This window comes from Camelus ferus, chromosome 18 (assembly GCF_009834535.1).
Source record: "Camelus ferus isolate YT-003-E chromosome 18, BCGSAC_Cfer_1.0, whole genome shotgun sequence".
NCBI lineage: Eukaryota > Metazoa > Chordata > Mammalia > Artiodactyla > Camelidae > Camelus > Camelus ferus.
This window is the reverse complement of record NC_045713.1, coordinates 4,515,750-4,530,789: the sequence shown is the minus strand read 5'-3', so window position 1 is coordinate 4,530,789 and position 15,040 is coordinate 4,515,750.

The window sequence follows — 15,040 nt, the reverse complement described above, 5'->3', positions numbered from 1 at the left end:
CATTTGTTGAAAAGACTATCCTTTCCCCATTGAATGGTCTTGGCACCCTTGTCAAAAATAAATTAACTGTAAATGTAATGGTTTATTTCTCAATTCTAGTCCACTGGTCTATATTTTTATCTTTTTGGCAGTACTAGAAGGTCTTGATTACTGTAGCTTTGCAGTCAGTTTTGAAATTGGGAAGTGTGAGTACTTTGACTTTGTTCTTCTTTTTTGAGATTGTTTCGGTCATTTGAGGTTCACTGCATTTCCATTTGAATTTAGGATAAGTTTTTCCATTTCTGCAAAAAACACTGTTGGGATTTTGATAGGGATTGTATTGAATCTAGTTTTGGTAATATTGTCATCTTAACAATATTGTCTTTCAATCCATGAACATGGGATATCTTCCCATTTATTTAGATATTTAATTTCTTTCAGTGATATGTAGTTTTTAGGGTACAAGGCTTGTGTTTCTTTTGTTAAATTTATTTAAGCATTTTTTTCTTTCTCATGCTATTGTAAATGAAATTTTTTTCTTTATTTCATTTCTGAACTGAGTCATTTAAAATAGGATTGAATATAAGGCATTGGCCTAAGCATCATTTATTTACTACCTAACTTGTCAAGATCTTATGTAAAAAGTGAGGTCCACCTGTGATCCTTAAGCTTCAGTGGCTTCCCAGTCTCTGCTCTAGGACCCACTGCTGGGGCCCTGGCCTCTAGGGGAATCTTTCATCCTCATTCTCAATCTCCCTACCTCTGGTCTCTCTCTGCCCAGGCTAGCTTCCTCCCTGCTGCTCAAATGATTCTTCAAAATCTGATTGTGTTACTTCCCTGCTTAAAGCCTCTAGTGATGCCCCATCTTTGTCCTTCTATTTAAGACCCTTCATTCTTCATTGTTAGTTCTGTGCTGACAGCCCTTGTGGGTCTTCTCTACTGAGATATCCCAGATGCTGCAAAGCCATCAGATTCAAGAGAGGCTCAGCTCTTCCTCTGCTGCCTTCATCTCCACCTGCAGCATGTCTATCCTCCCGGCTTCCCAGACACGTCCTTCTCCCCCTACTCAACTTCCTATGTGCTGTTACCAAATCCTAGAGATTTTTTTTTTTTACCTCCTAAGCTCCCCTGTGTGTCTCTCTTCTTCATGCCCACTAAATTTGAACTTTATCCTGGCCTGCTCACAGGCCATCAGAGTAATTTTCCTACAACATTGATCCTCCCTCTTTAAAATCTTTGATAACCTCTGTGTCCTCCAGGGACAGCTCTTGGGTGCTGACAGCCTAACTTTGCCCACTTCTGCCCTCTCCTCTGATCTGCCTTGCACCCTCTGTGAGGCCCCCTACAGACCCTCTGTCCGCCCCAACTCTGTGCCCTTGATGGCCCCTCTCCCAGGCCTGCCTGGTGAACTCCTGCCCCTTATGCCAGACTTGCTTCTTTAACACAGCATCCCCACCTCTTAGGTGGAGTAATGGCTCCTTCCAGATGTTAACCACAGCATCCAGGACACTCTGTCTGTCTCCCTCCCTCGGCCAGGATCACACTTAGTTTTCTTCCATACCACAGAACCTCGCACAGGCCTGGAACAGAGCAGCCATCAGCCAATATTTGCTGAACACTGAGAGGATGGGTGGGGTGCTTGGGGAGAAATGGAGCCTACGAGATGCTTTGGAAAAGGCTGGGTTTGGTGCCCCGCAGCTGTGCTCATGCTTGAGTACTGGGATGATTTGAGGAGTTATTGGTGAGTCTGTGGGGAGGGCCTGCACGTACATTGGATTTTGCCCAACATTGGATTCATGAGACCACTGAGGCCTGGAGAGGGGGAGGGAACAGTCCTGATGTGGCTCTAGCTGCACTGGGAGGGTTCTGAGCTCTGGGTCCTGAGAGGCTTTGCCTGGGTGTCCCCCATCCTCCCAGTACCTCCCCTCAGGACTCACCTCTGCCTTTCATATCAGCCCCCTTCCCCTGCAGGTGGGTTCTTGTCACCTCCGCTTCCTCTTCTTGTTCTCACCCCTCTGTCTGCTCCAGTTGGGCTCCCACCCTACTGCTCCAGGGAGACCACAGGCCTCCTTGCTCATCAATCTCAGGGGCTGAGCAATGGGATGCAATGCTCCCCCTGGCCCATGCCTCTTGCTGGCTTCCCTCCTCCCCAGCATCTCTCCAGGACCAGGCCCAGCTCTCTGCCTCCCTGTCCTGTGTGAAGCCACACAGGCTCAGCTGGACCATTCTCAGGCCCTCTGGTTCTCCATGGCCACATTTCTCCCCTGGATGTAACAACCAGTCTCCTCTGCTTGACCAGACACTTCTCAAGGGCAGGGACTCAGTGGCTCTCTCTCAGAATCCTCAGAACCCAGCCCAGGCCTGGCCCAGGAGGGCTCCAGAAATAGTTTAAAGTGGAATTCTTTGGAAAATGCCTTACTCTCTGCTTTCCCCTTGCCCAGAGATGAGATGTCATTTGAGGTACACAAGAGTAGCCTCCCTGGGAGTGGGGTAGTATATGATTGGATTTGGGGGCAGCTGTTTGCATTACCACTAGGGGAAGTTCTAGGGCCTTCTGGGATATGAGAAGCAGGCATTGAGAACCTTCCCTCCTCTAGACAGCCAGCAATATGGATCCAATAGCAGGAGGCCCCCCACCCTGTGTCCCATGCCTCTCTCCTGCCCTGGGGTCCTCTCTCTTCCCTGGGGGGGGGGGTCCCGCCTCTAGCCTCCTGGTCCCCCAGCACATGAGCCTAGTTGCTCAGCCTTGCCTCCAAACATGCACAGCAGCCCCAGGCCCACGATGACGGTGCGGCTGGGAGGAAGCCACCCGCTGGGGTCTGAGCTCCGAGCCCTCATGCTTGGTTCCCTTCTCCGGCACACTGCACCTCCCGCCAGCGCCTAATCACTTCCATCTGCCCCACTGACTCACGGGGCTCCAGCTGTCAAGGTTTTAAAAATTTCCAAAGTCCTCCCCACCCTGTCCTTCCAGGCTATTTCCCCAGCTCTGGCCCCCTGATGGCACCCCCATGTACCCTAACCAGCTGCTCCTTCTCACATTGGCCACACCGAGGGTAGCAGAGTGGGACTTCTGCAAGGGGCTGAGCCAAAAAGGCCTCTGGACCCCTCTCTCCCTGGGGAAAACCCTGACAGCAGCAGAGAACATGGGAACTAGAAAATCAAGGTCAAATGGGCCTTCGGGATAATCTGTCCATTTTTCAGAGATGGAAACTGAGGTCCAAAGCCATTAGCTGATTTGGTTGTAGAATCCAGGCCTTGGTACCCTGGTCCAGGGCTCTTCTCCTTCTGCTGTTACTCTTCCCTCCGCCCCTAGCTTTCCCCCTGGGCCATGAGAAAAGCAGCTTCAGCCCTTGCCCCACCTTCCCCAGGGACCAGGGCTACTTGGTGACCAAGAGGGTCTCTCTATGCCCCCCACCTTCTGGCCTCTTCCCAGCTGGCCTGCTCCTCCACCCTCTCCCGCAGGATATCTCCTGAAGAAGTGTTTGTACCTAAACAGTATTTCCAGGGCAACTTGCATTCCTGGGGGTGGGTGGTGAGAAGGGTGGGGAAGGAATGGGTCCAGCTGTAATGGCCCCCTATATGACCCACAGCCCCTCTGGGTTTATAGGACTTGGGGCCTGAGAGCCTATCTCACCCTTGATCTTGGACAGAGCCTGAGGATGACTGGTGAACCACCCCATCCCCCTTTTTACAGCGCATCATCCATGGATGAAATGGTGGGGGGCAGGGTCCAGAAAATGCCTCACCCTTAAGAGGCAGAGGAGTAACAGGCCCTGCCAAGGGCCCCCTCTTCCTTCTCCTGCTCCTCAGGGGACCCTCTCCCAGGCAGTCTCTCTCCTGACTACATACCTGTGTCTATGCCCCCCAACTTCTAAGATGAAATCCTACCCACTTGGCAACACTTGCCAGGCTGTGTGGGGCAGCGTCTATCCACTTCTGCAGCCCCAGTTTGCCCTTCTCCCTGCCATGCCTGCCACACACCTTCCCCTGAACGACCCCTCCACTCCCCACGGCCAGGCCTCTTTCCCTGGCCTTCTGTCCCTCAAGCCAAGTCAAGGGTCATGCCTCTTCCTCCAGGCAGGCTTCCTTGGGCTTCCAGAGGGAGCTGACCCCTGCTCCTTGGGCTTGCTCACACCTGGAGCTGACCCCCTGTCGCTCGGGTCTCTGTGTGTGCAGTGACCTGGTTCTCAGCCTATGACCCCTCTGACCTCAGAGCAACACCAGGGAGGGGTCCCTGTGCCTCTGCACTATAGCCTCAGAGCCCAAACAGGGCCTGGAGCCCGAATCCCTCCCTACCTGGACTGCCCAGGCCTTTGCCGAGACGTCCTCAGAGAGGGCCCAGTCCTCCGACCATTCTGTCCTGGACTTCCCTGAGGCCCTGGATGGAGAGGGACACGCAGGCTGGTCAGGGCCAGGCAGGCAGGAGGACAGAGGGTATGGCCTAGAATGGGTGGCCCCGAGAGAGCTGTGCGGCTGAGCCGGACGAGAAGGGGTGTGAGAGGGAGGGTGGGAGGGCCTGGGCCTCTTGCTGAGCACACTCCATGAGAACCCTGCAGTGAGGCTCCTCCCCCGTCACCAAGCCTCTTCTCTGTTTGAGCCCCTTCCCCTCACTGTCCCCCTCCCTCTTATTAAGTCCTATCCTAACTGCACCCTCTCCCCCCTCCCTCCCCCCCTCCCCCAACACTGGGGCTGGATTTGCCAGGCACTCAGTGGAGCTCCAAGCAGCTGGGCCGCCCCTGGTCCTGGTGCTGTGGCCTCTTCCCAGGATCTGGCCTGGAGCTAGGCCTTTTCTGGGGAGACCTCCGGCTGCCTCCCCCTCCATGGCATGCTGGGAATGCAGCTTCTGTACATGCTGGCCCCTCCGCTGTGGGAGAGGAGCTCAGTCCAGTGGACTTTTAAGGCCTGAACAGGGAGCGAGGTCTGTCCCTGGCTTGGCTGAGCTAACCTCGGATCTGGGCCCATCTTGGAGGGACTTGGCTGGGCGCCCCGGTGGGGAGAGGTCTTAGTCCTTAGATCAGGAATGGACCAGGGCTGGAAGCATGCCAGCTCTAGCTGGGCCCCTGTCCCTCCTTCATTCCTGCTTGGGTGGTGCTGAGGTCTGAGGACCCCTGCCGCTGTCTCGCAGTGGCTCCAGGCCTGGAACTTGCAGCATCTGGTTTGAACTGCCCACCCTGAGCTGGGGCCTCTGGGTGCTTCTCAGAGGGGCCTGGAGATGATGAATGTTAAGGTGCCCATGACCACCGCTACTGTTTCTCAGTGCCAGGCCCTTTCCTGACTTAGCCAATGGCCCTGTGTTTTATCATCAGTCCCATTTTATAGATGAGAAAACTGAGACTCAGACACGTTAAGAATCTTGTCCAATGGCTTGTCCCATGGCTGGTTGATGGCACAGCCAAATTTAGACCCAGTCCTTTGTCTCTCAGTCTCAGGGGACAAAAGGTGAGGCAAAGGTAGAGCAACACCCCCCTTTCTGTGTCCCCTGGGAGCTTTCCTTTTTCACTGCAGTTTTGGGTGATTCCACCCACCCTCGGGATGTCAGGTATCTCCTTGCCCATCTGTGCACAAGGCTCCTGAGCCCCTGCTGTGTCCCCTCGGCCCAGAGGCTCTGGCCAATGTGATGTGATACCTGGGGTCTTGCACCAAACCCTTGGGCCTCCCATCCCCAACAGGCCCAGCCTTTCCCTAGAGGCTGAGAACAGCCTCCCCTGCCCCCATCCTTCCTGGGCCAGTAATGGGTCCCTGGTTCCCAGGTGTGACTTTCAGACCTTCAGACCCTCCATTGCCCAGTTCTGCTCCACTGCACTATGGGGTCTGACTCCCATCCTGGTCCCAGGGCTCCAGGAGGGTACAACCATGTCTGGGTCAACCTAGGTCCCTGGCGTTGCCCTGTGTAGGGAGGTGTTGGCCAGTAGGGAGCCTGGGGAGAGAATGGGCTCATGAGGAAGCCCTGAGTTTCCGGGGATTGGGGTTCCTACTGGCGGGGGCCGTCCTTCCCTGTGGGCCACCGAGGCCGCCTCTCCCAAGGCCATCCAGCTCTCTCCCCGCCCGCCTTTCTGCTTTGTCTCAGCCACTTCCTAAAGGACCTGTGGCTGGATGTGGGATGTGGGGAGAAGCTGGATTCACACTTGTTTTTCCTGTGCCTTGGCCCTTTTGTCACCTGGGGTTACTTGTGGCCAACCGAGGGAAAGAACCACGATGGATTTCAGGCCAACCGTGTTTGCCAGGGGTCTTCACAAATGTTGCCCACTGACTGCGAGGACTCCCAGTGTAGGGGTTACTGTCTGTTTTCCAGATGAGCAAAGCTGGCCACAGAAAGGTCAAGTCATGTAAGGATGGGACCCCGAGTTGGATTCAGGTGCAACTGACCCAAAGCTTAAGCCCTCTCCTCTGCCCTCAGTGGGTCTCAGGGCCCTGGAAAAGGAGGAGGAGGCATCTGCGCCCCAGCCTGCAGGGAGGCAGATGGAAAGCTGGCCCCTCCCCGGACACAAAAAGGCTACCAGCTGCCCCAGCTCAGTCCTCCCCGCCCACAGACCCTTCTTCAAAGTCACCTTCCCAGGAAGCCTCCCCTCCCTGACCAGTCCAGCCTAGGCCTCCTGCCCCAAGTCGGGAACTGTTTTTACCTGTCCTTGGCACAGAGATTCCTCTGGGGACCAGGTGAGCCCCAGGGGTGGGTGGGGACCTGGCAACCTCCATCATCTCTCTTCTCTGGCTGTGACAGACCCCGATCCCACCTCTCCTGTCATCACTGAGGGAGAGGTGAGACCTGGGATTCTGGTCCGATGGGGAAGGTACAGCCCTGGTCTGGGATAATGGTCTGAGGAGGGCAATGTCATGTCCTAGGACATTGGTCTCATGTATGTGTGTGTGCGTCTGTGTGTCTGTATGTGTGTATACACAGCCCTGACTTGGGAGGCTTACTTTTAGGGAGACATAGTCTTGCCCTGAAATGATGGTCTGAGGGTGGAGGCATGGCCCTGGGGGGAGGCATGGGGGAGGGAAACCTGAAGGAGGCACAGGAAGAGGAGGCAGCTGAGTGTGTCTGCTCCTTGACTGTCCATGAGCAAGCTTCGGGCTCTTAGCCAAGCCTGGGGTCTAGGCAATGGAGGTGGAGTGGACCAGGCTCCCACAGAGGGGAAACAGATGGGGGTGGAAGGGGCTCATGAAGGGATGTAGGGGCTGGGGGTTGGGGTGAGCAGCCTCGCTTGCCCTAGACTCCTGGCCCTTCTTCATTCCCTGGACACAGAGCAGGTGGCAGTCTTCCTTGAATGTCCCTGCCCCAGCCTCGCCGTCTGGGTCCCAGACGTGGCCTCGGCTTATGGGGCGATGTTCCTTCCCTGGCCAGCTTGGCGGCCACTTCAGACACGCTCGTGCCTGGATGCCCCCTGCCTCGCTAAGGACAGAGAACACAGTCTGCCTCCCCCAACCCCAGCCGCCTCCGCCCTGCTAATCCTGAGCAAACGGCCTGGCCAAGAATGTCTTGCATACTCTGGCGGGCGGGCTAGCCACGAAGCCTGCTGGAGGGGCATGAATCACGGCCCCTGCCTGCCAAGAGCTCACTTGGGACGTGTTCGAGGCTGGCTGTGCCCAGAGTTGATGGGGAAAAGGGAGGGAAGGAGAACTGGCAGCTGGGATGGGCAGACAGAGCAATTTTGAGGGGAGAGATGTCTGCTGGACCCATCCCTGGTGGCAACACAGAAATTATGTTATAGAATTTTAGGAGCCTGGAATCGTGCAGCATTGACTTCTCGGAATTCCACAGGTCTGAAATGCGAGATTCACGGAAAGTCACATTGCACCCCTCCGACAGCACGTTGACGCCAAGGCTCGGTTCTGCAGGTGGTGAAGAGGAGACTCCAAGAGGGCAGAGGGCTCTGCTCCAGGTCACATGTGCATTCAGAGTTGGGCTGGGCTGAACCCAGGCCTCCTGCCTTCAGTCTGAGGCCCTTTCTAGTCCCACACAGGAATAGCAACCAGTGTCTCTTCCAGCCCCTTCCCAACAGATCCATGTGCTCCTGGCGGATGGAAAGCGTGGGAGCCTTAAGGGCACAGGCGCTGGAGGACCTCTGTCCCCCTGCCCTGCCATTGCTCCAAGCACATAAGCTACCCCCTGGAGACTCCTGCCTCCCTATCTGCAAAATCTCCCTGCCCAGATGGCCTTCCCTCTCTCTGCCCCCAACACAGAGGGAGCCTGCGTGATGCCCAAGCATGCTCCCACCATCTCTACCTGCTCACGCACTTGTCCAAAAACTGCCCACCGAGTGCTTGGTGTCCTCAGGACCTCACCCCAGCAATCACCCTGCTCTCCTGTGTTTGCAAAGGCTTCCTTGTCCTTAGCACATCATCACACTTAGTTCTCTCTCATCTTAAAATGAGAGAAGTTCCTCTTGGTGCCACCCTCCCTCACCTTCGCCCCCAAGCTTTCTTCATCAGTCCATCCATCGTCGGGTTTCTTCAAAAAGTTGTTTACATTTCCCATCCCCAACTTCCTCACTGCCCACCCTCTCTAAAACCCTCTCTAGTCTGGCTTCTGTCCCCAGTCCTCCACGGCCGGAGGGATGGACGCTGGAGCTCTTGCGGCTGAGTGCAACTGCTCCCCTATCCTGCTGCCCCCCAACTCTGCGTTTCATGAAGACCCCACCCACCCTGTTCTCTTCCTGCCTCCCCCAGACCCTCCCTTTGAGCTCCTCATGCTGGTGGTCAGCTCAGACCCCCTTTTCTTCTTACCGTCCTCCTTCCGGGCCAGCAGCCTGATTATCAAACACTGGGGCTGATGACTGCCCCAGTTCTCCCTGGACTGGATCTCCAGCTCAGCCCTCCCTGGGGCTCCAGACCAGCATATCCAGAAACAAGATGACACGCCCACCTGGGTGACCCACAGGCCCTCTGTCCAGGCTCCTCCAGCCTGTTCCTTCCCCAGGCTCCTCCCTTCAGTGAACCCCCCAACTACCTGATTCCCTGGCAGAGATGTGGGCATTACCTGAGACTCCTCCCTCTCCCTCATCCCCACCCTTCCACCAAGGCCAATCCGTGTGATCCCGTGACTTTGTTCTCTCTCTGCTGCCGTTGCCTTCATACTGAGCTCATCTTATCCACTGGGACTATTGCAACATCTGCATCGCTGGTTTCTGCCCCTCCAGCTGGCCCTCCACGGGGAGCCAGAGGGAGCTCCTTCAAACGCAAACCTGACCCTCCCCAGTGCAACGCCCTTCTCTGGCTCCTCATTGCTCATAGGCCCCCCCAGGGCCCTCTGCAGCCAGGTCCTTGACCACCCCTCCAGCCTGACCCAACACCCCCACCTATGTTGGATCCATCTCCAAAAGCCCATCACCCCCAAGCAGGCCATATCGATTCTTGCTTCTTTTACTTGCCCTTCCTTCTGCTTGGAATGCACCTTCCTCTCTCGGTAAACTGCCCAGGTTGAAAGTCCCCTCCCAGCGGTTTCCACACTCCAGTAGCACCTGCACTTACCACATGGTTTGCCGTCACTGCCTGGCTGTGTCCCCCACTCACGTGTGGACTCTGAGAGCAGGACTGTGCTCAGTCCTTCTGGGTCTCTCCAGGGCCTGGAGTGGAGGGTGTGCTCAACATAAACTTACTGAACGAATGAATGAATAAGCCCAGGAAGGCCTCAGTCCTCTCCTTGGGGACCCTGCTAGGATGCTGCGATCTGAGGTCCCAGCACCACTTGTGACTCTCGGCCCTGGCAGTTCTGAGTTCTGAGCATTTTTGCCATGGGCTGCTGGCTGGTGTGCGGAAACGTATTCTCCTCTGGGATTTCTAACCCCACGGGAGAGAAGCAGAGCAGGATGGGTGTCCGGGAGCCGGGAGGGCTGGCAGCTGTGGAATGGAGCAGTAAGTGGTCAGGGGATCACAGGCTCATTCCTGAGCTGGCTCTTGGCCCTGGCTCTGGAGGATCAGGGCCTTGGAGGATCTGGCTCAGGAGGGGGCCTCAGACCTGTCGCCCACCCTTCTGCAGGCCTGCCTTGGAAGCCCCGGCTGAAAGGCCAGCGGGTGGAGGAGCCAGTGGAGAAATGGAGTTTGTGCAACAGCATTCAATATGTTTGCAATAAAAGGGAAATGGAAAAAATGTTAATTTAATTTTGACAGTGCCCTGGGGACAAGGCTTGTGGCTCTGAGCTCTCTGACTGCCACCCTGTCCAGCCCTGCTCCAGAGAATCCAGGCAGTGAGGGAGTGTGGGGGCGAAGGACGAGATGGTCGGGACCCCCTGTCCCAGTGTGTCTCCCTACTCCAGGTCACTGAGCTGACATCTCCACCCACGGAGAAGCCTGCTCAGGGCTTGGAGCAGCCTGCCGAATGAAGGCAGCTCAACAGGGAAGGGGAGACAGGTGCTCACCGCATTTGCCTCCCAGAGGAGGGCCTGGGGCTCTGAAAAGGATGCCCAGCTGGGAAGCATCAGCCTCTTCTGCCTTGAGCCTGCATCGCCCAAACTCATATGATCCCCTTGTCTGCTTCAGAACCCAGGGAGGGGGTGCTGGAGTACAGTGAGGGCTGGGGTCTCAGGAGACCTGGCTTCAGAATCCAGCTCAGCTTCTCGGCAGCTGTGTGGCCTTTTCAGAATTGCCTTCCCTCTCTGAGCCTCTGGGCCATTATTTGGAACATGGAAGTTCCCCTAGGAGGGAACTCCCACCCCTGAGCCACTGGGTTGTGGTGCTGATGCCTGAGTGCCTGGCTGCAGGGGACCTTTGGGTGGGACTTGGGGGAAGGGACTACCAGCGGCTATGGCCCCACTGCCGCCACTCAGAGCATGAGGGGCTGGGCTGCTCATCCCCAGATCTCAGGGCTTGTTGACCTTCCTGCATGTTGGTTTCTGCACATGCCTCCACATGTCACCCTTGGAGATGGGGGTTGGGGGCACAGAAGTCAGGAGCACAGTCCCTCAGCTCTTCTGGGGCTCTCAGGATGTGGTCGCTGAGTTACCCCAACTGCTCTCATACTGATGTCATAGGTGCATTAATTTCGGTTCTCCAGAAAGCAGACCTTGAGAGAACGTGTTGGGGCAGGTCTTTTATTTGGGAGAAGATCCCAGGAAGCACAGGTAAAGTTGTGGGGATGGGAGACAGGGAAGGGAGGAAAGCCAACAGGAGCAGAAGCCAGGGCTCCATCGCCCTGGGGGCCCTCTGAGACAGTGCTGCCCAATAGAACGTTCTGTCATGATGCGGGTGCTCTAAATCTTCTCTGTCCAATATGGTAGCCACTGGCCTCATGTGGGCTACTGGGTACTAGAAGTATGGCTAGTGCAACTGAAGGAGGGCACTTCTACTTTTATTTACTTTTAACTCACAGTAGAGCATTCCTGGGAAGGCCGGGGCACTTACCAGCTCTTTGGAAGCATCAAGTCCCCTACATTTCTGGGTGGCACCCAGCAAGTTGTCTGCTGTCAGAGAGCCCCCAGGCAGAGAAGAAGAAAGACAGAGGCAAGAGCTTGAAGTGGGAAGCCATCCCCATGCCAAGAACTTGCCAGCAGCAGGCGAACTCAGGTGGGCCAAGGGGTCCAGGCAGGGCATCCATGGACAAGTCTCATTGGCAAATTGCTGACAACCCCGGATTTGAAGGTGATGGCTGCAGCCTCTGACCTGCCCCCTTCCTCTCAGGCTGGGGCAGACAGGTAGTCTGTTGGGCAGGAGGAGAGGGCAGTTCCTTTTCCTCTGGGCTCTGCTCCATCTGAGGGGCCCACAGCAGGGATGCTGGGGCCCAAAGCTGTGGCTGAGTCTAGTAAGGGACAATTCTGCTCCTGTCATGGCACAATTCTCCCTCTGACGACCCATGAGCCATGTGTCCCCTGACCCAATTCCTTAAAATCGATCTCCCTCTGTCTCTGTCTCTCTCCTATTGGTTTTTTTTCTCTGGAGAACACTGACTGATACATTGCCTAAAAGCTAATTTATTAAGTAAGGCATCTTGGTATTTCTAAGTATTTATCAAACACCTGCTCTGGGCAATAACCAGTGATGGGCCCTGCAGAAGCAGCAGTGAGGAGACCCCACTAGGGCACTTTTCCTCCATGGGCCTTGGTGTAAACGTCACCTATTCAGAGGAGCCCCATGGGACCTTCCTAAAAGCAATTGCTCCACCCCATTATTATTCTGTTTCAGAAACTTTAAATCACATTTTAAAATTATTTTAGTAGTATCCTTTTTTGGGAAGGAGAATCTGTTTCTGTTTACTTAATAGAGAACCTAAGTTCGAGGAGGTACTTAGCATCCAATAGACAAAAAATGTTTGTTGAACGAACAAATGAATGAATGTATGGGAAATGCCAATTCTTACTGCCAAGGCCTTTACTTCCAGGGGGCAGTTGAGGGTGAGAGATGGAGTGCAGGGTCCCACGCATCTGTAGGAACTTTGGTAGAGGATCTAAGGAGGTCTGTGTCCTAGAAAGCTCAGGAAAAGCTTCACTTGTGGCCCAAACTCCACATGTATATTTCACACATGGACTTAACATGTGGCTTGAACTCCAATCCCCACCCCAGCCCGTCAGACAACTCTCTCTCTCTTTTTTAATTTACTTGAAAAATAATTTAATTGAGGTTTAATCAACACACAATAAACTGCATCCATTTTAAGCTCCATAAGTTTTAACAAATTGTATAGACCCACATGACCACCAGCACAATCAAGATATAGGGCATTTCCACCACTATAGAAGGTTCCCTCCTGCCCCTTTATAATCCAACCTCAGACGAACACTAACTTGCTTTTGGTCACTATTGGCCACTTTTGCCTTTGTAAGAGTTTTATACAAAAGGAATCATATAATATATACTCCTTTCTCTATGGCTTTCTTCACTCAGCCTGCTTTGAGATTCGTCCATGTTGCTGAGTATGTAAGTAATTAATTCCTTTTCCTTGCTGAGTAGTTTTCCATTAGATAAACCATTTGTTTATCCATTCACTTGTTAGACATCAGGGAAATATCCAGTTTTCAACTATTCTGAATAAGGTTGTTATGAGCATAGGCAGAAGACCCTTTGTGTGGACGTATGTTTCCATTTCTCTTGGAAATTGACTTAGAAGTGGGATCACTGGGTCATATGGTGATGGTATATTCAACTTTATAAGAAACTGCCAAACTGTTTTCCAGAGCAACTGCATCATTTTACATTCTCATCTGCAGTGTGTGAAAGTTCTAAATATTCACTGACACTTGGTATTGTCCAGTCTTTTAAAAAATTTATTTTTCATTGTGGTGTAATTTACCTGCAATGAAATGATCCAATCTTAATTGTACATTCAATCTGTTTTGACAAAGGCACATCAAAACACAGAACATTCCCATCACCTCTGAAAGTTTCCTGTGCCCCTCGCCAAAGTCCTCCATCCCTCAGAAGCAACTGATGATCTGATTTCTATCACCATAGGTTAGTTCTCCTTATTCTAGAATTATATATATGGAATTATATAGTATATACTTTTGGTGGTCCAGCTTCTGTCACTCAGCATGATATTTTTGAGATTCATCCATGATGCTGCTTGTACTGTGTTTCGAATACTATCCCACTGTATGGACCGATATACTAGGTTATTTATCCATTCTCCTGTAGATGGACATCTGGGTTGTTTACAGTTTGCAGCTTTTAGAAATAAAACTGCTCTGAGCATTTGTGTTCAAGTCTTTGTGTGGATATAAGTTTTCTATTTCTTTTGGGTAAATGCCTAAGGATAGAGAATTATTGAACTATACGGCAGGTGTCTGTTTAACTCTAAGAAACTGTCAAACCATCTTCCAAAATGGTGGTCAATTTACATTTCAACCAGCAACATATGAGGGTTTCTTCCACATCCCCCTCATCTCTTTCTCTTCATTGTAGTAAATATATATGTAAATTTCCATTTTTAACCCTTTTTAAGTGTACAATTCAGTGGTATTAGTTGAGTTCAATTCTGTTTCCTTGATTTGTTAATCTGTCCTTATGTTAATACTAAATTGTCTTAATTACTGTATTTAAGTAAGTCTTGAAGGCAGGTCATATGTCTTTCAATTTGTTCTTTTACTTCATGATCATTTTAGCTATTTTGGGTAGTATTGTCATCTTGATAATATCAAGTCTTCTAATCTAGGAACATGGGATATCTTTCCATTTATTTCAGTCTTGCAAAATTTCTTTCAGCAGCGTTTTGTAGTTTATACTGTACCAAAAAATTGCACCTCTTTGATTAAATTTATTCCTGAATATTTTTAATGTTATTATAAATGAAATTGTTTTTCAAATGTCCTTTTTGTATTATTGCTAGTGTATAGAAAGACAACTGATTTTTGTGAGTTGATTTTATATCCTGCAACTTTGCTGAATTTGTCTATTAGCTTTTACAGTTGTGTATGTGTGAATTCTTAAGGATATTCTACACATAAGACCATTTTATCTGCAATGAGAGATAGTTTTAACCCTTCCTTCCCAATTTGGATGCCTTTTATTTCACTTTCCTGCCTAATTGTTCTTTCTTGAATTTCTAGTACTATGTGAAATAGAAGTGGCAAATGTGGGCAACCTCGCCTAGTTCCTGATCTTAGGGAAAAAACTTTCAGCCTTTCACCATTGAAGTTAGCTATGTGTTTTACATATATGGCCTTTATCTTGTTGAGGCAGTTCCCTTTTCCAGTTTCTTAAGTGTTTTTTAATAAACATGATGAAAGAGTGTTGGATTTTGTCAAATGTTCTCTTTGTATCAATTGAAATAATCATGCTTTTTCCTTCATTCTACTAAAGTTGTATTTTTACATTGCTTGATTTTCATATGTTGAACCACTGTTGCATTCTAGGGAGAAACCACATTTTGTCATGGTGTGTGATTCTTTTAATATGCTGCTGGATTTAGTTTGCTTGTATTTTATTGATGATTTTTCCATCTATAGCCATAAGGGGCAGTAGCTATAGTTTTCTTCTAGTGTCTTTCTATGGCTTTGGGATCAGGGTAATGCTGGCTTCACAGAGTGAGTTAGCAAGTGTTCTCCCCTCTTCAACTTTTTGGAAAAGTTTGAGCAGAATTGCTGTGATTTGGCAGACTTCACCAGTGAAGCCATCTGGTGGGCTCTTTTTGGTT